General features: G+C 41.8%; 1 protein-coding gene across 6 annotated transcripts in view; it reads right to left on the reverse strand.

The window, feature by feature from the left end:
* Positions 1-20102, reverse strand: part of EPB41L1 (erythrocyte membrane protein band 4.1 like 1) — an 85597-nt gene extending 65495 nt beyond the window's left edge. For 2 of the 6 annotated variants that reach the window (XM_072112120.1, XM_072112119.1), the window contains exon 1: positions 19761-20101. The gene's annotated coding sequence lies outside the window, so the exon portion shown is untranslated. Of the gene's footprint in view, positions 1-19760 lie in introns of all 6 variants that reach the window. The other 4 variants (XM_072112117.1, XM_072112121.1, XM_072112122.1 and 1 more) reach the window with 4 other exon arrangements.
* Between the last annotated feature and the right edge of the window lie 2892 nt (positions 20103-22994).

Consider the following 22994-nt stretch of genomic DNA (forward strand, 5'->3'; position numbering starts at 1 on the left):
TGTTGTATGGCTAGTTATCCCCTATGTCCAGGATAATGGATAATATGCTGATCTGTGGGGGTCTGACTGGTTGGTCCTTCACATATGACAAGAACAGATGTAACAAGGGGGAACGGCACCTGGATTTTTTAAACAGGTGATAATAACAATGGTTAAACATTCGTTGAACCGCTTTAAGAAACAGACCCTAGTGATAACAAGTGATTAGCTCCAAGCCTGCTCCAAATAAGTAACATGGAACATATGGCAGGCACATACAATGGGCAGAATACTGCTCCAGGGTCAGGAGACCAAGTATCATAGTAATATATGATATAAAGAATTACTGCAACAACCATGGAACAACCATACCATACTGAAAACAATATTACCCATTGAGATGCAGGGACTCCTTACATCACATATAACTATGATGCTTGGACTCCCATCCCTGGAGCAATATTCAGTATATAAAATGTAGCCACTACACAGTCGGACTGCGCACACTCATGTGATTTAGATCTTAGACAGTTTTTTGTTTTACCTGTGTAAAGGCAAATCCTTAAATTAATTTTTTTTTACAGTAGAAAAGTTTCACGTTTATAAATAAATGCAACAATGCAACTGTAACATCACTGCCTGTTTGGGCTTCAGCGTCATTCTCTGCCCGTAGAGTACGACAGAAGATGCACTGTTGACTTAGTTGACATTCTAACCTACTTCAGCACTAGTCTGAACACTGCCTTACTTCACTCCTGGTTGGCTTTGATTTCCATAAAACATGTCTGTCTCCTGTTGCCTTTCTTCTGGGCTGCAGACAGTTAAGCTAGCAGTGATGGACAAATGCATCTTCCACTCACATTCCGCTGTGCTAATCTGGATTGTCTGGATGTCAGGAGACTGGAACTCTGATATCTCATAAGAAGATTGTTTGTCTACTTCCCAGTTGCTTTTGCTTCTTGATTCTGTACTGCATTGTTCTATTGGTTTTCATTCGTACTTATATGACTATACTTTTGTGTTTGTTTTGTCCAGTCTTGGTCTCCTTTTTCTCACTTTGGCCCAGGAAGGCAAGGTCGATCTGTTGTCACCTACCGTTTAGAGTAGGAGAGGCAATTAGGTAGGATAAGCTGGGTGGGGGGATTAGCTCATTGTCTTATTGTTCGTTTTCTATGAGAAACATTTTTAACATACAAAAGTAAAAAAGATAAAAATAAATCTACAGCTTTGTGTAGATTGGATTTACATGGACTGTTTCTGTATGCCAGCTTTTGTCCATATGCATCTATGAGAATCCAAAGTAATGGATAGAGGAAATATCCGCATCTGCGATTTTGATGATGTATGCAAGTATATCATGGGCATTTTTGCCAAAAATAATTATATTGACAGAACTGTACAAATAGCAAAGACAGAGTTTCTCACTATATGGGCACAAGATGCATATGACACATAGTTTCTTGAATAGATATTAAAGGGCTATTGTGAGTAGATGATTAGGCATTAAATAGTTTCATCTAGAAAATGCTTGTAAAGAGTGAAATTTAATCATTTGACAGATAATTACAGATACAATCTTATAAAGTATATTATAATTCCCAATTTAAGGTTATATCTACCCACTTCCTGGAGGAAGCACGGTGGCTGAGTGGGTAGCACTTCTGCCTTGCAGCGCTGGGGACCTGGGTTCTAGTCCCAGGGTCAATATCTGCAAAGAGTTTGTATGTTCTCTCCGTGTTTGCGTAGGTTTCCTCCGGGTCCTCCAGTTTCCTCCCACACTCCAAAACATACTGGTAGGTTGTTTAGATTGTGAGCCCCATGGGGACAGGGACCAATTAGTCATGCTTTGTGCAGCGCTGCATAATCTGTAGGCGCTATATAAATAAGGAGTTATTATATTATTATTATAGTCCTCTGCATCAGTTTTATGTCCTGGTTTAGGGTCTAGGTAAGGGTTTCTGGTGAAAGCACATAGACATCTATGCAGCCTCTTACTCAATAGATAATGTAAAAGAACATCCAGATCAATAGTTTCTGCTGATGTGGTTTAGGTCTGATCCCAGCCGTGTTTGTGTGTTAGAGATTATAAGGGTAAAGCCCATTGCCCACAAGTGAGTTTGGTGGAAACTGGCTCCGTGTTCTTGCTGGATTAATGGTACATCAGTGGCCAATGACGTATGAGATACGTCCAGGATTCCAGGAGCCCTAAGTTCAGATCCCCGGCCTAAAATCTCACCTAGAATCACACATGTTCTATGATTGTCATATATTGGGGCACATTTACTTACCCCGTCCACGGAGTTCACCAAAAGTGCATTGTCCGACGATCATGCACTGTGCCGCGTTTCACTAGGATCGTGCGGTCAATATCCTGCATGTGTCGCTTCCCCGCTCAGGTCCGACAGAGTTCACCTTCTTCTTCCTGGTGCATGTAAGTGCATTGTCTTGCAACACAATTTAAAAGTTAAATACCACGCTCAGTCTGAATAAGTCGGATCATCCGACGGCACACCCCCTGAATTTGTGTTGCATGGAAGCCGGCGCAGCAGCGACACAATCCCAGGGCAAACCCCTGTTAAATACCTGTCCAATCCGTGCTATCCCTGAAAAGAACGAACAGTCCGGCGAAAGTGCGATTCGTGACCCTTAGTAAATGAGCCCCATTGAATGATCTTTTTTTTTGGGATAGAGGGAGAGGATGAACATTCCATCCTCTTATCAGAACCTCGGATCACTGAACCTAATGGACACACTGGGGAACATTTACTAAGGGCCCGTGGAGCGCATTTTTGTCGGGTTTCCCGACTATTTCCGATTAGTGCTGCATTTAACAGGGGTTTTTGGCACATGCAATCGGATTTTGGCACATCGGCGCCGGCTTTCACGCGGCACAAATCGGGGGGCGGTCCGTCGGTCAACCCGACTGATTCGGACAAACCGTGGAAATTTAAAAACCAAATTGTGTTGCAAGATCAGCACTTACATGCAACGGGAAGAAAAAGGTGAACTCCGGCGGACCTCAGCGGGGAAGCGACACATGCAGGAAATTGGACGCACGATCTTATTGAATCGCGGCAACTCCGAATCCTCATTGGATATTCCGGATCGGCGGCTTCAACGGGACAGGTAAGTAAATGTGCCCCACTGCGTTCAGCTCTAAGACCAAACTTGTGGGCAACGACATCACAAGTTGTCCAAGCTTGATCCATCATAAAGCGTCAACCCAAAATAATGAAAGGTTTGGTGAATTGGAATTTAAAAAAAATAACATATTTAAATTGATTAATATCTTAGTCCTGCATAACGGGAGATATCAGAGAAAATACTGATCAAACTACTGAACTGCATATACTGAGCTACAATTCCCAGAATTTTACAGGGCCCCATTGTACAGTGTTATCTTTAAGGAAACGGAGAGCATAATTATAAAGTACAGTAGGTCACTGTCCCTAAGAACATAAGTACTACACTATATACACTATAGACCTCTGGAAAGTCTCTATACACAGGCCTCAATGACTGCTAGAACAAGGCTACGTCCTGGTGTATTTGGACAGGGGTTACAATAGATCTGCTATGGTTGTGGTCTTTGTTTTCTCTGTAAACCTAGAATATAGGAAATCAATTAGAGGAGGCTTCTTGTCTGTTTTCTTTTGCTCAGGCAGAACCAGCCAGAAAGAGAAAATAATTCTATTTATACAGAGGACGCTGATATAGGGAAATTGTACTTCATGTGGTCTCTGAACACCACAGGAATCACCCAGAGAAGGCGGCTAATTGGCTGATCGGCCGCTTTTAGTGCTTCCTGTTGGGGAGAATCCCAGGAAATGGAGTGCTACCAGAATCGGGGGAAGGATGGAAACATCGAGGAGTAAGTACTGTTTTATTATGGGTTTATAATAAGAAGTATTTTATTATTTCTATCATTATCCCCTGTAGAATTAGATTTTTTCCCCAATACTCCTGAATATTCAGTTATATTCTTAGCAAACTCCACTAGTCACAATCCAAAATGGAGCTATATTATTAAGATTAAAATTCCAACCAAAATGTTGCATTCTTGGGAAAAACAAGAGACATTGGCCCACACTTATCAAAAACAGTGCAAGCTAGATGCAGTTTTCCTCATGAATGTGTAGGGTGCGCCTAATTATTGAATACTGGAGCTCGGTCTGCCTGTGTAGTCTGCAGGGGGCGCCAGATTCAGGAATTGTGTTGCCCATTCTTTATGAAACCAGAGCCCCCTGCACTGCTCCAACAGAGTGCACCTATAACACAGGGCATGCAACACAATTCTGTCAGACTTTGCATGATAAATGTGTTGCATGGTCCGACAGAGCACCGGAGCGCCCCCTTCAGTGCTGTATTTTGTGTTACAGCCGGGCCACAAAAAGGGTCATTTGCAACACAAATGTGGTGCGGACACTTCTTAAATACCTGTGCAAGCAGTTTGCACCTAAAAGAACAAAGTCCAACAAAAAATTGTTGCACAGCCCTTTGTAAATGTGGGCCACATCATGCAACACAATTCTGTCCAGTGGCAGTAATAAATGTAGCACATGGTCCGACTACCCTTTAGGTGCAGAACTTGTGGCGCGGCGGACATGGTGAAGCTGTGATACAATACTCAAGCACACACTTTATAAACACGTGTGCAAGCACTTTGCATGTTCTTTTCAGTGCAAAGTCAGACAGAAAACTGGTGCAAACACTTGGGCCATTGGGTTCTGAGACTGAACCCCTTCCCAGCTCTCCCTGCCTATTTGTCTGGCCAACCAGTCGATGTTCCCTACCTGTGCCAAAGCAATGCGAAAAGACAATGCAAACAGAGCGGGATGGCTGCCAAATTTGGGACAAAGGCAGGAGGACAATGCAGTACAAAATCAGTAGGTAAAAGATAGCAGAATAAAGAATGACAGAATACACTGCAGCTGACTAAGTGCTAGACTATAGACTACTGAGTCATAAGACCTTATATGAGAATCCAAGTCCCAGTCCAGAAGGTGATCAGATCAGTACTCTGGCATCAGACAGGGTGACAATGGGAGTGGAGAAAGTTTCTAACAATCACGACAGGTCACTATTAATGAACCAGAGCAAAGTCTTCAGAAGACAGATGGGTGTGGTGCAAATCAATCAAGGTAGAATCAGGTATAAACCAGTGCTAACAATGGCGATATCAGAGCGAAACGCAATGACACTATCAGCACATCCTAAGCCGTACTTTACAAATGTTACAAAGAGCAGAGTTGAGTTTGTCATATAGCATAACAAATAGTAATACCCTGATTGTAAAGAAAAATCACCCACGTGACAAATTCATCTCTGCTACATCTGAATGTAACAGTTACGAATGACAGTGATATATGCCATGTCATGGAGAAGCAAATCCCAGCACAGACTTCTCTACCAGGAGGTTACTGACCGAGAGAATATGTGTACTGAGAGTCTGCACAGGGTACAGCCTGTAAACCCGACCAAGAGAGCACGGCATGTCATACACTTACTCAATGTTTAGCACATAACAGAGAAGCACAATGTGTACATGCATACAAATAGTGCAGGTCCGAGTACTCCACTGACAATACACTCACAGATACTTCTCTCAGAGACAGACAAATAGGAAAACCCATGTGTATACGCTGGATGGATAACATGGATACACTCTTTTGTATGAAATAGATACACAGTATAAAGAAACACATTGCAGTGATTTATATACAGCATATAAAGTCCTGGCAGGGCGATTGCTCATGGACAGTTAGAGATCACATGACCCTCCATCTGTGGCCATTTTATGGTCAGGAATCTCGGGCTGATGAGGTAAAAGACAGGAGGCTTCACTTTACATATCAAGAAAGTGCAGAACTTTTAAACAATGTATTTTGGTAAATAACCTGCTCCCCCTTACATAAACTTTACAAAAAAAACCCTTTTATCACAGGGAGGTACATCAGTGAGATATGTCCTGGATTCTTGGAGCCATAGGTTTGCATCGCTGGCCTAGAATCTCACCTATAATCACACGTGTTCTATTGTCATATACGGAATGATCGTTTTGTTTATATAATAGAGGGAAAGGATGAACATTCAATCCTCTTCGCCTAAAGTGGGTAAATATTAACACCGTGACCCAGAACTTTTTCAAAACGTTGCATCTAACATATAAAACACAGACACACATTTGTGAGTAAAGTTTTTATTTTACACTACTCCTTTATTTATACTCGCGTTAGGACATTGGGGGGAATTAGTTAATATTGGTATTCTAAACGCCAGTCATAAAATTCCCCCCATCCTCCGGGGGACCTCCGGCCTCTTAGTGTATATGGGCGCAAGCTCCACCAGTTCTGATTTTTAGACCAGATGGGAACTGGCAGAGTTTTCTACTATAATCTCTGACCGTCCTGGCCCGATCTCCACCCTCCCTGCACCCGGCCCTGATCTCAGTCCTAACAAATTCAAATTCTTCTGAACAGCGGAGGGTTCCATTATTGCGCTGCTAATAATGGTGCACTTATCTTGGTTTAAATTAAAGATATATATTTTTCAATTTGGGTTATCATTGTGTAACAGTACAATAATATATCTGTGTGATCCTCAGTGCAATCTTCTGCAATTGCTTGGTGCACCCCAAGGATTTAATGTTTTGTTGTATATTTTGGGGTATGTAGGAACTCCCCACATCTTGCTGCTTTTAAGAAATTATATTTTCTTTATTTAAGTATTCTGGATTTGTACATATTTAAATGGAATTTTTTATGTAATGTATGCATTTTATCACAGTTTGCTGCAAAGTTGCATGAAGGTGGATGTGTGTATTAAATATAAAGTTATATTTTTATGCTTTATATAAAATATTTTGACAGGATATGAGCTTTTTAACTTGGACATTATATTTTTTAACACATTAGGAGATCCAAATATTGCATGACTTTTGTTTTAGCATTTTTGGTTGAGATTGAGTACAGTATTTTGGTATATGTACATAGTATTTATACTTATTATTTTTTGTGCATAAACATTTGCTTTGTTGTGAGTTTTATGTGGAAATGTATGTTTTCATGCATTTTTAAAAGAATATCTATTTGTCACAAAGTTGCATGAGGGTGGTACGAGCGAGCTGTCAACTGTTAATTTTGCAGGTTATGACCATTGTAAAATTTCTAGCTGAAAAGCAGATTTTTGGTTACTACAGTGTTAGTGATTTTATGTTAATTAATTAATGTGAACATAAGTCTGTGAACTCCACACATGTTCATCTATTACATTTAGAAAGGTGCTAAGCTATTTATTTTCTGTTGCACATTTTTGCCTCAAAGTCAATTTTCATGCATTTTTAATAGATTTTTACACTTTGAATCCAAATTGCGTAGTTGCCTATGTCTATAAAATCCTAAAGCCTTAGTGCACTTTTGAAAATGGGGCAAGTGTCTGCTTTCAGCAAGAATATGGTTTATGGTGTTTAGTATAATTCGTTATGCTGTAGTTTCAATTTTATTTGTACATGTCAAAATTGTAAAAATTTGTCTAGCCAATACCTCAACAAAATTTCCCGAAACACTTGTTAGGGTTAAACATTAAACAACTAACTTGCAGAGGGCCACGGGCCAGACCTCTCCAATATCCATATTAATAGCCTGTCCAACATTGATTTAACATTTAAAAATCAGATTGCTCCTTTAAAGAGGTTTTCCCATGAAATAAGTTAGACCATAGCCACAGGATAGGGCCTAACTTTCTGATTGGTGGGGGTCTCAGTGATGGGACCCCCACATATCACTGGGGTCTGATGTACCTCGGTCAGGCCCCTCGTCGCTCCCCGAGTCGACTGGAGCAGCTAGTCGCTCACTGCCCCGTTCATTTCTATGAGCTGACAGATATTGCCAAAGGCAGGGATTAGTGGGATTTCTTATTCTGGGAACCCCAACGATCACAAGAAGGGAACCCCCTGCAATTAGGAAAACCAAGAGAACCCAGTTCTCGTATGGGTGTAGTGGCAGGTCAACAATGTGTCCTTCTGCTCCATTCACTACTGTAGGAGTTGTGCTTGGGTATCTCTGACAATATTGAAATGAGTAGCAGGACACATGCTCGTCCTATCGCCTCATCCATTAGTGAGAACCAGAATGTCATTCTCTTAATTGCTGGGGGTCTTGTTCTCGTTTGGAGTCCTAATAATCAGTTCCTCACCAATCAGCTTGTTAGCCCTTATCCTGTGGATAACTTGTAAAGTTGGCACAACCCCTATAACAGTTCATATACTTGTATCATAAGCACAGACAAATGGCTGTTCCTTCAATACAAATTTGTGCCACATACATCCACGCACACAGCGCTGTGTATAAGCCAGGTAAACAACGCTGTTTATAGTGTAGATACACACAGCGCTCTGTATATAACACAGGGAGGTAAACACTAACACTGCTGCGATGAATGATGGAAGACGTTAATGCTCGGCTCCCTGCGCTCCAACTTGCTGTCAGCCTAGTAAATGTTTTACGCAACTTTTTGTAACCTCAATGAAAATGCCTAGTAAATGTCACTACTTACAATAACACATACAACCCAAGCATCGCTTATCTACCGAAGAATGTCAAATGACATGTCACATGGTATTTTAAGACTCAAATTTCCAAATGCGAAACCTTAAATTGAAGATCTCTGATTCTACTCAAGTCAGAAAATGCTAAATGGACAAGATTGTGATATATTTTTTAGTTATAGTTCACCCGGAGCAGTGCAGAATACTCTTCTAATACTCTTATAGCATTGTTATTGTTTTGTGAGAGTCCAGTTCAACTTTACAACTTCTGTTTTTTGGCACAGTTCATGCTATAACAATTTGGCAACATACTTAAGGCATGGACGCATGGGCAGTTATGCAGTTAAAAAAAGGGGGGAAAGAGTTCTCAGCTCACCTGCCTGTAGTAGCCAAAATTGGATTGGTGCCAGTACATGGAATAAGAAAAAAAAACAACACATACTACCCCGATTCCGGCACCTGACCAGAAGTTCTGTGGGGGTCACAGCACCCATTTTATCCAATGACCAGCCTTTGCAGTCACTGGCTGTTTTCCAGTACACTGCACTTCCTGTGTGGTCACCTGGTCCAATGAGGCCTCTCATTGGCTAAAGCAGGCCCCGTGATCCCCTGGAACTGTCAGTGCAAGGCTAAAACTAGAGGACCTAAAGTACCAAAGCAACATGGAAACCAGGGCTGGATTAGTATGTGTTCTTTTTTGACCCACCCTAAGAGGTTCTATCAGTTATGTGGGAGTCAGACATTGAAACCAACAAAGGATCATTTGGTCAGCACAGGCTCTAACCCAATATTAGTCCCCAGGGACTAGGAGAAGAAACCCCAATTTGGAGGCAGATGGTGTATATCTTAAAGGAAATCTACCACCAGTATCAAGGCTTGTAAATCAAGCACATTTACATGCTGGTGTGTGCCACTGCCCCCTCTGTCAGGATCTGCTGTTCTTCAAGCTTCTTGTACCCTTGATTTACAAAAAAGGCTTTAAAAATTATGCAAATTACCCTGAGGGGCTCTGGGCTCAAATGACAGCAATGGAACCCGGAGCCCCTAAGTCTCATTTGCATAATGTGTATGCCTATTTTTTTGAGAAAACAAGAGTATAAGAAGCTAAAAGAAAAGTGAATCCTGGCAGAGGGGGCACACACCAGCATGACCTTCCAGAATAATTTCATTTGGTGGCCCAAAGAATTGACAAAATTAGTTAAATAATTTCATATAAGGCACAAGGGGTTCCATTCTTGTCATTGAGGGTGGTCCTAACAATCAAATTCCCTTATCATGTGGATAGAGGATATGGGAAAAGCCCTGTAGTGATGGGTAATACATATCATAGCGAGCATAGTAACTCTAGATCCTTTTTATATAACACAGATCTTCTTCTCCTTACATAAGAAAAGGTTCTGCAGGTCTAAACTCTTCACACACCCTATAGTGCCCCTTAAACGCCCTCACTACACAGGTTATAACACGAGCAGCACACCTGGTGCCAGCCGTGGAGATACACCTAAGACTTGCACTGTCAACAAGGTACACACCCTTCTATGGGTGACTCCCTGAAGTGCAGGTATTATCTTCTGGACCACTGAATTTGGCTGTAAATGCTGAATTTCGTAAATGCAATGTTGACTGAACTGCGGTTATTATTAGACACATTTTTTGGGAAGCAACAGTCCTAAAATATATGTGTTATGTCACTGTGGGTTATACTCTGGCTGCTTTGTCGCTATCTTCCTTAGTTACAATATTCATGAGGGACAACATTGACAGATATGGTGGAAACCTGACTATACACAGAGAACTTATCAGAATTGATCTATCTTTAGATTTGCCGAAAAAGTTACCTACGGAGGTAGAACGTCTATAAAAAGTAGTATTTTTAATCCCTAGTGGGCTCCATGACTCATACTTGGATATAATATGAATATCTCTCACCTTGATATTTCCAGAACAAGACAGGACGGGGTTAATTCTGGGCATTAAAGGGATTTTCCAACAACAGTACATTATACTTATAAACACGATGAGTGACAAATGTCTAATTGCTGGGAGACCCCCATCATCCATGAGAATGAGTGTTGCATGTCCCGGTTTTAATGGAGCAATATTCAGGAATCTACTCCATTGGGATGATAAAGATAACTTTGTACTATACTTGTTAGTTTTTAGATTTTAACATGTTTAATATGATAGGTTCTCTTTAACTTAAAAATCTATATTTTATCATCATTTGCTTTATACCCTAAAATCATGTGCCGAATAATTTCCTATTGTTTGGTCATAGCACCCAGACTTATTTTTTCTATAGTTCAAAAATCCCTTCATAGATGTGGGTTATGATTTATTATAAGATAATATATAGGCTGTCTGCAAGTAGAAGGAGCCAGGAAGCCATTGGATTCTCTGTCTGGGGTACTGTACAGCTCCATCTAGTGGTGGCTACATGAAGCCAAGTTGTTGTCTTACAAATCTATGTACATCTAGGGCAGTGATGGCAAACCTTTTAGAGACCGAGTGCCCAAACTACAACAAAGACCCGCTTATTTATCGCAAAGTGCCAACACAGAAATGTAATTTGTGATTTATACTCCCTTCTCTGTCACAGTTTTCATTGAAGACCCTGAAGACACCAATAAAGCAGAAAATAGTCCCAGGTAGAGCTGTCACTTTAAAGTACCAATGTGCACAGCAAGTCCTGGGCTGTCTGGGACTGCAGGAAGATACCTGGAGTCATCTCTGGTAATGGCCTGAGTGCCCACAGAAAGGGCTCTGAGTGCCACCTCTGGCACCAGTGCCATAGGTTAGCCATCACTGATCTAGGGCAATTGAAGCTGTTAGTGAAGTAAAAAAGCCCCGACCAATGCAAAGACCTCAGCACAGAGCTGTGAATCTATTAAGATGACAAGAACCGGTATTGAACATTCACTTTAAGGTGTATCTAGGCCAGAATTGCTGCAGTACGCTGTATGTTGTTGGTGTTATTGCTTGTTTAACTTGGAAACCCTGGGTACATGAAAAACACAAAGACACTAAGACCAACAATCCTTCTCTGAGGTTCACTTACTGCCATAGATGTTGTGTATTTACCCAGGACTCGTTGCCTTTGAAATTCCTAAGTAAAACTATTGCAACATTGTATCACACAGCTCAAAGCTGCTCTATAATCTATACACATAGAAGCTATACGATACTGTACTGCCGACATTTTGGCACCAGTGAAGTATCTATTATATAGTCTGCCTATTTATCTGTCTCCGAAACATTACCTAAAACCTATCATGGTCAAGGGTTCACCAAACCAAAGCAGTAGCCAGACCCAATTATGGCACCCTAATCTTTCCTAAGCATTGGCCATCAATATTCCGATTTTGGAAAACCTCTTGAAAATTTTTGGTGGTCACAAACTTTGGATGCACAAGACCCACTGCCCAACAGCTGACCATAGCTCAGACATTAGGAGCCATTAGGAGTCAATTGGTTGTGGATTAAGATGAATGGACCAGCATCTTGTGTCCATCAGCCCATTGTTAGCTATTTGTACAGGTTATAAGATCACAGTAAAGGGAAGACACCAATACCAAAAACACAGCATTCAGTCACAATGAGAATCTCTTGATACACAGTTTAGTATTCTAAAGCGGTTCCGAACAACACCATACACAGATGAACAAACCCGTACAGATTAGTATCTCAGCAGCACTATAAAACCTGACAGCTCTCAAAGCCGCGAGGAAAAGGCTGAGGAAATTGTGAATAATTTAAGTGGAGATGTGTGAAGTTAGGGAAAAGGGTATACCGAAGAAGGGGAACTGTGTAAAAAAAAAATGTTATGGTTTATAAAATTTTCAGTAAACATCAGACAACTTAAATCCAATAGCCGTGACAGAGCCGTATGCTTATTGATTTTACAATAGATAGGGCCTATTCCAGTGGTGGCAAACCTATGGCACTGGTGCCAGAGACGGCACTCGGAGGCATCTCTGTGGGCACATGGGCTGTCTCCCAGGCACAGAGTCTGCCAGACATGGCATCTTCCTGCACTTTCAGGCAGTCCAAGTAGTGCCCTGTTTTAAAGTGACTCGTCCTGTGCTGCTTGATCATATCTGAAGAGTAAAAAGGTGTAGACAGGGTCGGATTTGAGCTCAAAAATTCTGGTAACAATAAGTTTGCTACTGCCTAAATTGCCGTGTTGGCACTTTGGGAAAAGCTAGTGTGTTTTGGGTCCCATTTTTGGCACACTATCTCTAAAAGGTTTGCCATCACTGGCCTATTCCATTCCTCGTAGAAACAAATCATGGAACACCCTAGAAGATCCATCATGACCTATTGAGGGAGACAAAACTTGAAATACAGTGTAGCTCTCAGTACAGTCAGCTCAATTTTGAGTCATTGGGTGACCGTGACCGTGTCCACCTTAGTGAATTATAGAGGGCAGGTAGCCAGTTTGGGATTCTCAACTTATGTCAGTGGTGGCGAACCTATGGCACGGGTGCCAGACATGGCACTCAGAGCCCTTTCTGTGTGCACCAAGGCCTTCACCCCAACACAGAGTTTGCCAGATAGGACTCAAGGCTTCCTCCTGTGATCCAATACAGGCCAGAAAGTGCCATGCTCAGCGTCATTTTAAAGCAACAGGACTACAGGAGGAACAAGAAGGTGTGAATAGAGATGGATTGTCATTGGAGCTCCTGCTCTGGGTCCCCTGACTCTTCCTCTTCAGGGACCCTGGAGGGAAGCTACAATCCAATTTTCTCCATCTTTCTATTGTATTGGTGAACTCAGGACACCATTACGATTAAAACCTGTGATACAGCGGGGATCAATAAGTTACTGCTTACATTGTCATGTTGGCACTTTTTCACAAATATGTGGGTTTTCGTTGTAGCTAGGGCACTCTATCTCCAAAGGGCTCGCCATCAAAAAGCCCTGTCCAGTAATCCAGCCCATTGAATGTAATGCATATTAATTATTGTAATGCCTAATCTCTCCAGTGGTGGCACTGCAGGGAAATTGAACACTTACTTCCCCGTTTCCCACCAGATTAGAGTGATCACTGAAGGTCACAGCAGGAGGACAGACACTTTGTGATCAACTTATTCTCAAGAGAACAATAGGCTGATGATCAGGACAGCTGCAGTCATGAGTCGTAAAAAAAACCTCAGAAATGCTCTCTTGTCAGCTGACAGTTCATATTTGGGTAGAATTCCTATCATTCTATCAGTAGATACATCTGGCGGAGGGAAGTCTGTACATAGATGGTTAAGTATGATGTATAGTCAGCTGAAGTCCATATACGCTATGTAATCTCATGTGACAGGTAGTACAACATAGAAAATACTGGAGGCAAAAAATACAGCGTTTTCCGCAGAAGTCTGTAATCAGGCCGCTATTCCTGGACACGTGTGGGATGTCATATTTTGTGGTTAAACAGGGTTTCTTGTTTATTTTTCATACTCTAAATTCCATGTCTATGGCTGAATACACCCACATGTTATGCTGAGACTTGTAGTACTCTCATATATCAGAGACCCCAATGTAAGACTACAGGAACCACAGTCATCATATGGTTTAGGTGCTGCATTTATGTTAGGGGATTCACCCCTTTTCCGTGGTATTGGGTTCCCCGACTATAAGCTGTGTATGGGGAGTACTTATCACCACTGCAGGTGATGAAACATGACATGGTACTCTGGGAAATCAATGGGCCATCTTGTATGGATGAGCCGAGACCTCCGAAGGGAAAGACCCCCTTTGCAGTGACTCCACGCTCTAGATAATCCATAAGCCTTAGGCAAGTGATACACATTAAATAGGCTCATCAGCTATTATATACCCCAACACCCGCACACACATTACACGTACTATACATGGGGAAGGGGAGAAAGTTGCATCCAGACAGCTCATCTCCATACAATAAATGGATAAGACATGTTATAATAAGGCTGGAGGATCAATAGGGGTTGCATAAAGTAGATAGCTCTTTAAAAAGGCAAATGTGGTCCCCCAAATCCCAGTACAGTTGGTCCCCTACTTAAGAACACCTGACTTACATACGACCCCTAGTTACAAACGGACCTCTGGATGTTGGTAATTTACTGTATTTTAGCCTTAGACTACAATAAACATCTATAACAGTTATCACAGGTGTCTGTAATGAAGCTTTATTGTTAATCCGGGTTCTAATGACAACCCAACATTTTTAAAATCCATTTGTCACAGAGACCAAAAAAAATTTGGCTGGGGTCACAATGATAAAATATACAGCTCCGACTTGCATACAAATTCAACTTAAGAACAAACCAACAGACCCTTTGTTGTATGTAACCCGTGGACTGCCTGTATAACAATCCATGAGGCAGTCTAGCGCAGCATATATGAATGCAGGTAGTGTCGGACTGGCCCACCAGAGGCTCGGTGAATCCTCTGGTCGGCCCAGGCCTAACATACCATTGGACCCCAGATATACACCAGAATATAACTAATTTGGAGGGTAATAGGGTCTATTTCCAAGGGGATAATAGAGGACCTCAGAATAATTTTTATCAGGAACCCCAGTCCTACGCCAGGTGTAGGTATGTATGTGCAGCTCTCTCCTATGACATCAGTGGAAACAAAGCTTGCTCTTATCAAAATCCATCATGATAAGCCAGGGACACTTAATCATAGATCCAGACACTGTGACTTTGGTGATCTTCTTATATTTGTTATCTCTGGCCGGCTTCCTTATAAAACCAACTTTTATAATGAGCCAGAAGAGCTCTGGGGGTTTTACCAGAGCCCCTCAGTGTTGCAGATACATTGGCTGTTACAATGAACAGAACATGTCTTACTTAACTCCTCTTCTCTCTCTCCTTCCTCTGCCTGAGTAATTTAGCAGCAGAATGCCCAGAGGGAGGGAAGACTTGCTCTGTTCATTGTAACAGCCTGTGAATCTGCAGCACTGATGGGCTCTAAAAATACCCTCTGGAGCCCTTCATGCATCAATAGCATAATTCTAATAGTTGCTTTTATAAGGAAGAAGGCCATGGATAACAAATAAAAGAAGATTACCACAGTCACGGTGCATTTTTAAGTTTTACTTAAAGGGTATCTCTCTTTTCCGCAAACTTTCAGCAAATAATTCAGTTATCCAATATATGTTTAAAAGAAATAACACTCTTTCTGGTTGTTATGTAACTTGCGGTTCTTCATTTTTCAGCAGTTATCCCTTTGCAGCGGTTGTCTCTGAGTTACTGGGTGGACACCTAGATGCTGTAACTCACCTACCCCTCCCCTCTCCATAGAACATTTGACATCCAATCCGTCACTCTATCCTGCAAGAGTGAATTCAGAATTGATGAATTTTGTCTGATCCTTCTGATTTTTAGCTACTTCAGAGGTTAAAGCCTTATCTCTCCCTATTTGCGTCAGACCTAACGTAGTAGAATATTTGGTAACGGAATTGCTCGGTAAGTAATTGCCTAATGGAATCCTTAAAATCTGTCAATCATATGGGTCCCTTCTTTGTTGTATTATAGCTGGAAGAAATCTGTACTAACACTCAGTTCCTGCTGTCAACATGGGACCCGCCCCTTTAACCCCTTCCCTGCTCTTGACCCCGAATTGAATAGGCGGATGAGTAGTTTATCTTGTGTAAATGTTCTTTTATTTGCACAGTGGGAAAACTCTTCCAACAACACACAAGCGAGCGAGCCGCCATGCAGATATCTCTCCGACCATGTAACATTATAATAATCTACACAACTCCATCCCCACTCCTCTTTTTATATTTTTACCCCCCCCTTCCTCCCCCCCCCCCTTCCTCGCAGAAGCATTCGCTGATCACGCCTTTTGCTGTCAAATCCAACAAAAAAAAATGCCAATGGATTGTTTTCTGCCGGAGGGGATATTTAAACATGGCTGACGTCGTGTTCGGGGCCTTGTGACCTCAGCTGCAGGCGGCTAGGCCCTGCATAGCAGAGAGGATCAAACAGCAGATGCTATATTAACCTCTGACCTATGTCCCTCTCACTGAGTTATTCTAGTAGAGGAGCGAATGGTTCACCAATGGGTAATCATTAGACCCGGATATGTCCGCACATTCGTGAGAGCTTTATGGAGTCTCCCCCCTGATCCGCAGAATATAGTCATTTATATGGTATCATTTATAAATCAGATATTATAAATCAGATTATTCATATAAGGTCTAGATGATCATTTAAATAGGATTAAATAGGATTAAATTATTTCATCACACACCAGTACATTAATATTACCATTGACCCAGTAGGTCCAGGAGGGAATCCCGTTACTGGTCAGGTATCACAATATCTAACTAGAAAGTCATAAAAAATTAAACATTGCATGATGCTTATTAAGGACAACCTGTCCTGACATTACTAGTGTTGTAGAGATTCGCTCTGCTTTGTGACGTTTCTCTATTATTCCTCCTGGAAGTTTAGAAATTAAATGGAGGGGGGGATATATAAAGTAGAAAATTTCCCCTGCCACTCAAATATAGTGTAAGAAACCTTTCTTTGTTCAGTGAAACATATCTGCGCGTTTTGTACTATACATAATGCAAGTTCTTAGTCACGATCACAGCTACACAGTAAAGAATATCAAAACCAGGAATGATAGACCAGAGACACTTACTCATAGATCCAGGCACCATGACATTGTCTTATATTTGTTATCCAAGGCCTCATTCCTTCTACATTGAAGATCAACATTGAAGATTATGCTAATGAGTCTGGATTGTTCCTGGGGGGCGTTACCAGAGCCCCTCAGTGCTACAGATTTGCAGGCTGTTACAATGAGCAGAACATGTTTAACCTAACCCCCTGTTCTCTCCCTTCTCCCTCAGCCTGTGTAATCAGGCAGCAGGGGGAGTGGAGACTCTGCTGTGTTCAGTGTAACAGCCTATGAAACTACAGCAATGAGGGGCTCAGGAAACACCCACAAGAGCCCTAAGGCAGGAGGCTATGGATAACAAATATAAGAAGATTACCACAGTCACGGTGCCTGGATCTATGAGTAATGTCCCTGGTTTATCATGATGCATTTTGATGGTAGATTTAAATATTGGAGCATCAGGTGTAATGAATCAGTCGTATGTGGTAACGCATTGGGGGGGCATGTCCGTATTTAGGGTTCATGTACACAGACGTGTTCATTGCGCATCCGCAAAAAGCGCTTCCATTTTGCATCAGTATTGTATTTGCATGCATTTTCTTTTTCACATCTGAACGGCATCTGTTGATTGGTTTGCAAAAATAACATGGCAAAACACCTGATTCCTCTGTCTATTTTTTTTTTCATACCCATTGATTTCCACTCTCCAAAAAAAAAAAGATGGTGCACGCTCCAGACTGTGGGCAAAAAAATGTATATGTGAATGAGCCCTCAGTCTGACATTGTTCAATCATAGTCTCAGAATATCATTATCATTGATTGAACGGTGTCAGAATAACTAAGGACACGCCCCCTCCCTTCCCATCTGGCAATACCCATTTGTCAATTTATTCATAAATTTCTGGGAGGAATAACAGAGGAACGCTACAACACCTTAAAGAATGATGCTGTAGAATTGTTCTATTTTTGGCAGTGCGAGTTTATCTAAGGAGACGTGACAGCGTGATCTTTAATAAGCATCACGCTCAATGTTTCATTTTTTTGTTAATTGATACTAAAACAGACAGGTCAGCAGTGATGACAGATCAGATTGAAAATTAATAGATGACCTCAATAACTCACATGTTGATGAACTCCGTAAAATAATATGATCTCCCAATCAGGGGTTTCCTCTATATATCTAACCAGACAACACGCCCCACCTCAAATATACATCCACCCTATCAATGGCCACCAAAAATTTTGTTAGCAAAAAGATATAAAATGGGAATATATATATTACAATGAATTAATATCGCTATTAGCATTAATAATGTCATAAGATTATGGTCAGTATTACAGAGAACCATAACATTTAATCCTTCAGGTCTGAGATTCTTCTACATATTGAAATAAATTGATACATTTATTGACTGATACATTCATGTTTATAATAACAGTGTGAATATGATACATATGTATATATATATCTGTGCCCTTGATATTATATATGACACGTGTGCTGTATGATGGATGATATCATATTGTATATGGTATATGGACTGATTGAAATAAAAATATTAATAAAATCTGTGTGCCTTGTGTTGTGCAAGAAAATTATGTTGCATGTGTCACACCCTATGTGTACAAAGAATATCTCTCTCTCTCTCCCTTGTCTTCTCCCTAGATTGCACAGGGAGTGGTTGGGAGATTATATGTGTGCCTATGGGTGCATGTTGCTATTGTACAATATTCTTGCATACAGGTGTGTATAGAGCCCCCCATACATGTGTGTAGCGTATGTAGCCGTGTATAAGGGTGTGGGGGTGTACACAGAGGAATGTGTAATCTAATGACTTTATAATAATCAAGGTGTGTGAATCCATCAATGGGCAGGAAGGAAAAAAAGGCAAAAAGCATGTGTGGGTTTTATGTGTAGATTTGTGTCATCGTGCCTATTGTGTGGCTGGGAGGGTGTGTATGGACTACCTCCGCACATAGGTAGGTGTGTGCATGTGTGTTCACAGATGATCCCGGGATATTGTGGGATTGTATGACAATGCTGTATGTAAGAAAATGGCAGATACGTAATGTACCAGATCCGATTAGGAAAAGCGTAAAGTGCCAGCAGGTAGCAAGCGGGTGACATGGGTAGTAGGATAGGAGATTTGTGTGTGTTCATGCACTGCAGCCACAGACAGATGTGTACTGGATTATCTGACGGCTTGTGATGTGCAGAATCCAGGGTGGTGGAGGGGTGGTGGTCATAAGGGGAATGTGGCGATGGATCCAGACACTGTGCCCCCTATAGAAATACTTTAGAGTTAGAAATATCGTCACGCCTTGTTTTCACGTATCGCAAAAATAGGAGCCGTTTCATGTAATTATGCCACCTACACCATCAACATTTTACCTATGGTTGATACATTAAATTGAAAAAAAAAAAATAGTCAACAATTTTTATTACGTAAACAGTGATTACGGATGCTCGCCTACGTTCGCGTCGGACCAATAATCGCTCTGCGTAAACGGGACAGTCGGCACAGAGGCCTGCGCTGTAAAGGGTTAAGGCAAGACTCCGCAAAATGACACATATTCTATATAGATGACAGCGGTTCATTAACCATTTGCATCCCCATCTGTCACTTACCTGTCAGCAGAGAGAGAGGGCAATGGGTGGGTTTCCCTTCAGCGAGCCATAGATCTCTTCTAATACATCCTCCACGGTCAGAGCATAGCAGAAAATGAGCAATGGGAATGTGGCAAATGGGAGAAGGAGAGAAAACCGTGCGGAAAGCTTAGGCTGGCGATGCCTCCTGTGTGCCCCAAATCCTCTCACTTTATAATGAATAAAGGAGCTTTAATGCAGCAGCAGCAGCACAGAGAGATACTGCAAAAGGTAATGCGAGCAGAAGAGGCTGGGCAGTGCAGGAAAACAAGGAGGCTGGAGCAGAGAGAGAGAGAGAGAGAAAGAGAAAGGAGAGAGGGAGGGAGAGAGAGAGAGAGGGAGGGAGGGAGAAGGGAGGCTGGGCCTCTACACGTAGAAAAAAAATATTTTTTTGGTGTGTATGCTGGAGTGCAATCCATATACATGATGCCCCACCTAGTGCATGTGCGGGGTCAGTGCCCTAGCCGAAGCTGTGCTGCTATCCTGCCTGATGTCATGGACTATCCCCTTGCTGATTCATCCAGCTCCCCTGCTGTACCCTGGCAGGTTGCGAGGGGTTAATAGCCTCATCTGGATTGCAGGGACTCACAATGACTGCAATCAAGCTAATAGGCTCTGCAGCTGAACCGTCCAATCTATGTGCAGCAATGCCACGACTACTCTATACACACACATGTATATATATATATATATATATATATATATATATATATATATCTCCTAAACTCTAATTTAGTTCTTGTCACTGATGCAATCTAAAGGGCCATGGGACGGGTGTTGTGTCAACTCCGATTCACCAGCTCTTGCTTTATAGTGATGAGGTTGACCCCCTAGAGGTCGTCGTTATATACATTAAGATTTTGACACCAGGTATAACATAGAACAAGCCGTACATTTTAGTTTGTTTGGATATCTCTATTATTATCTCCCATTCAAGACATGTCATAGTTTTTATTATTGGTGGGGAACTGAGTGCTGAGACCCCATGATTGATATTACTTAGAGAGTAGTGTCGGATTGGCCCACCAGAGGATCCTCTGATTCACTGGTGGGCCAGTCCGACACTACTCTCTAAGTAACTCTAATTAACACTAGTCTCTGGCTCTAACCTAATTCTGGAACACAGGAATACAGTAGAAGGTAACTTAATATGGAGGCTAGTAGGGTTGATTTCCTTGGGAACGATGAAGGATAGGTCCCCAGAGTTGTTTTATCTGGTGGGCTCAAGGAACCTCACTGCTTAGCGGGCTCCTTAACATCCTTGGAGAGTGGAACGAAAGATTTAGGGATTTATGTTTTGGAAGTTGGTTAAAAGTCTAAATAACCTTTAAAAAGCCAGTCACAGATCTTAATGACCACATATAAGACCATGGAGCTGTGTGTAACATATCAGTAGGACATTTACTCAGATTTTAGAATACTGAGTATAACATATGACTGTGTAGACTGTGGTCATGTTACAAAAACACATTTTGATCCCATCCAACTCTAGGACAACTGGCCCGGCACTCTCACTGAATCCCATTTCCGTCTACAAACATGGAAATCTCTGACAAGAGCAAATTCATTTCCTGCCTTGTGACTTTATCAGCGATCTGTTCCAAGGCTGTGTGTGCTGAACGTATCTATGACAGCTATGCGTGACACTGACTTCCAAACATTTTTTAAGCAATAATCTGAAAAATGTTGACGGGTAATACCATTCATTCAACACAAAAAATGTTTTCAATGAACTTCTGTCCATCGTACAATCACAGCTTAATTCATAACAACTACATAGGGTTAGTATGACATACCATTGGCGCGCCAGAGCACCAGGAGATGCTCCGCTAGGCCCAGGTTATAAATAAATACTGGACTACAAAGTTCCATCAGAAGAAAACCTAATCATGAGGATACTACAGTCATGGCCAAAAGTTTTGAGAATGATACAAATGTTAATTTTTACAAAGTCTACTGCATCAGGTTTTATAATGGCAATTTGCATATACTCCAGAATGTTATAAAGAGTGATCAGCTTAACAGCAATTAATTGCAAAGTCAATACTTGCCTAGAAAATGAACTTCTTCCCCCAAAACACATTTCAACTTCATTGCAGGGAGCAGCTAACATTGTTTCAGTGATTGCTCCAGTAACACAGTTGTGGGTGCTGATGAGGACAGGGCTGGAGATCAATCTGTCATGATTAAGTAAGAATCACACCCCTGGACACTTTAAAAGGAGACTGGTGCTTGGCATCATTGTTTCTCTTCTGTTAACCATAGTTATCTCTAAAGAAACACGTGCAGTCATCATTGCACTGCACAAAACTGGCCTAACAGGGAAGAGCTAGAAAGATTGCACCTCAGTCACCAATCTATCACACCATCAAGGAATTCAGGAGAGAGGTTCCATTGTTGCCAAAAAGGCTCCAGGGCGCCCAAGTAGGACCAGCAAGCACTAGGACCGTCTCTTAAAAGTGTTTCAGCTTGGGAATCGAGCTACCAGCAGTGCAGAGCTTGCTCAGGAATGGCAGCAGGCAGGTGTGAGTGCATCTGCACGCACTGTGACACTGCGGAGACTCTTGGAGCAAGGCCTGGTGTCATGAAGGGAAGTAAAGAAGCCACTTCTCTCCAGACATCAGAGACAGACTGATATTCTGCAGGAGGTACAGGGAGTGGACTGCTGAGGACTGGGGGAAAGTCATTTTCTCTGATGAATCCCCTTTCCGATTGTTTGGAACATCTGGAAAACAGCTTGTTGGGAGAAGACAAGGTGAGCGATACCACCAGTATTGTCTCATGCCACCTGTAAAGCCTCCTGCAACCATTCATGTGTGGGGCGGCTTCTCAGCCAAGGGAATCGGCCCTCTCACATCCATGAATAAAGAATGGAACCAGAATGTCCTCCAAGAGCAACTTCTCCCAACCCTCCAAGAGCAGTTTGGTGATAACAATGCCTTTTCCAGCATGATGGAGCACCTTCCTATAAAGCAAGGTGATAACTAAATGGCTCAGGGAACAAAACATAGAGATTTTGGGTCCATGGCCTGGAAACTCCCCAGATCTTAATCGCATTGAGAACTTGTGGTCAATCATCAAGAGAAGGGTGGACAAACAAAAACCAACAAATTGTGACAAAATGCAGCAGTGATTGTACAAGAATGGACGGCTATCAGTCAGGATTTGGTCCAGAAGTTGATTGAGAGCTGCCAGGGAGGGAGAATTGCAGAGGTC

The sequence above is a fragment of the Engystomops pustulosus genome, chromosome 6, assembly GCF_040894005.1.
Source record: "Engystomops pustulosus chromosome 6, aEngPut4.maternal, whole genome shotgun sequence".
Taxonomy (NCBI): domain Eukaryota; kingdom Metazoa; phylum Chordata; class Amphibia; order Anura; family Leptodactylidae; genus Engystomops; species Engystomops pustulosus.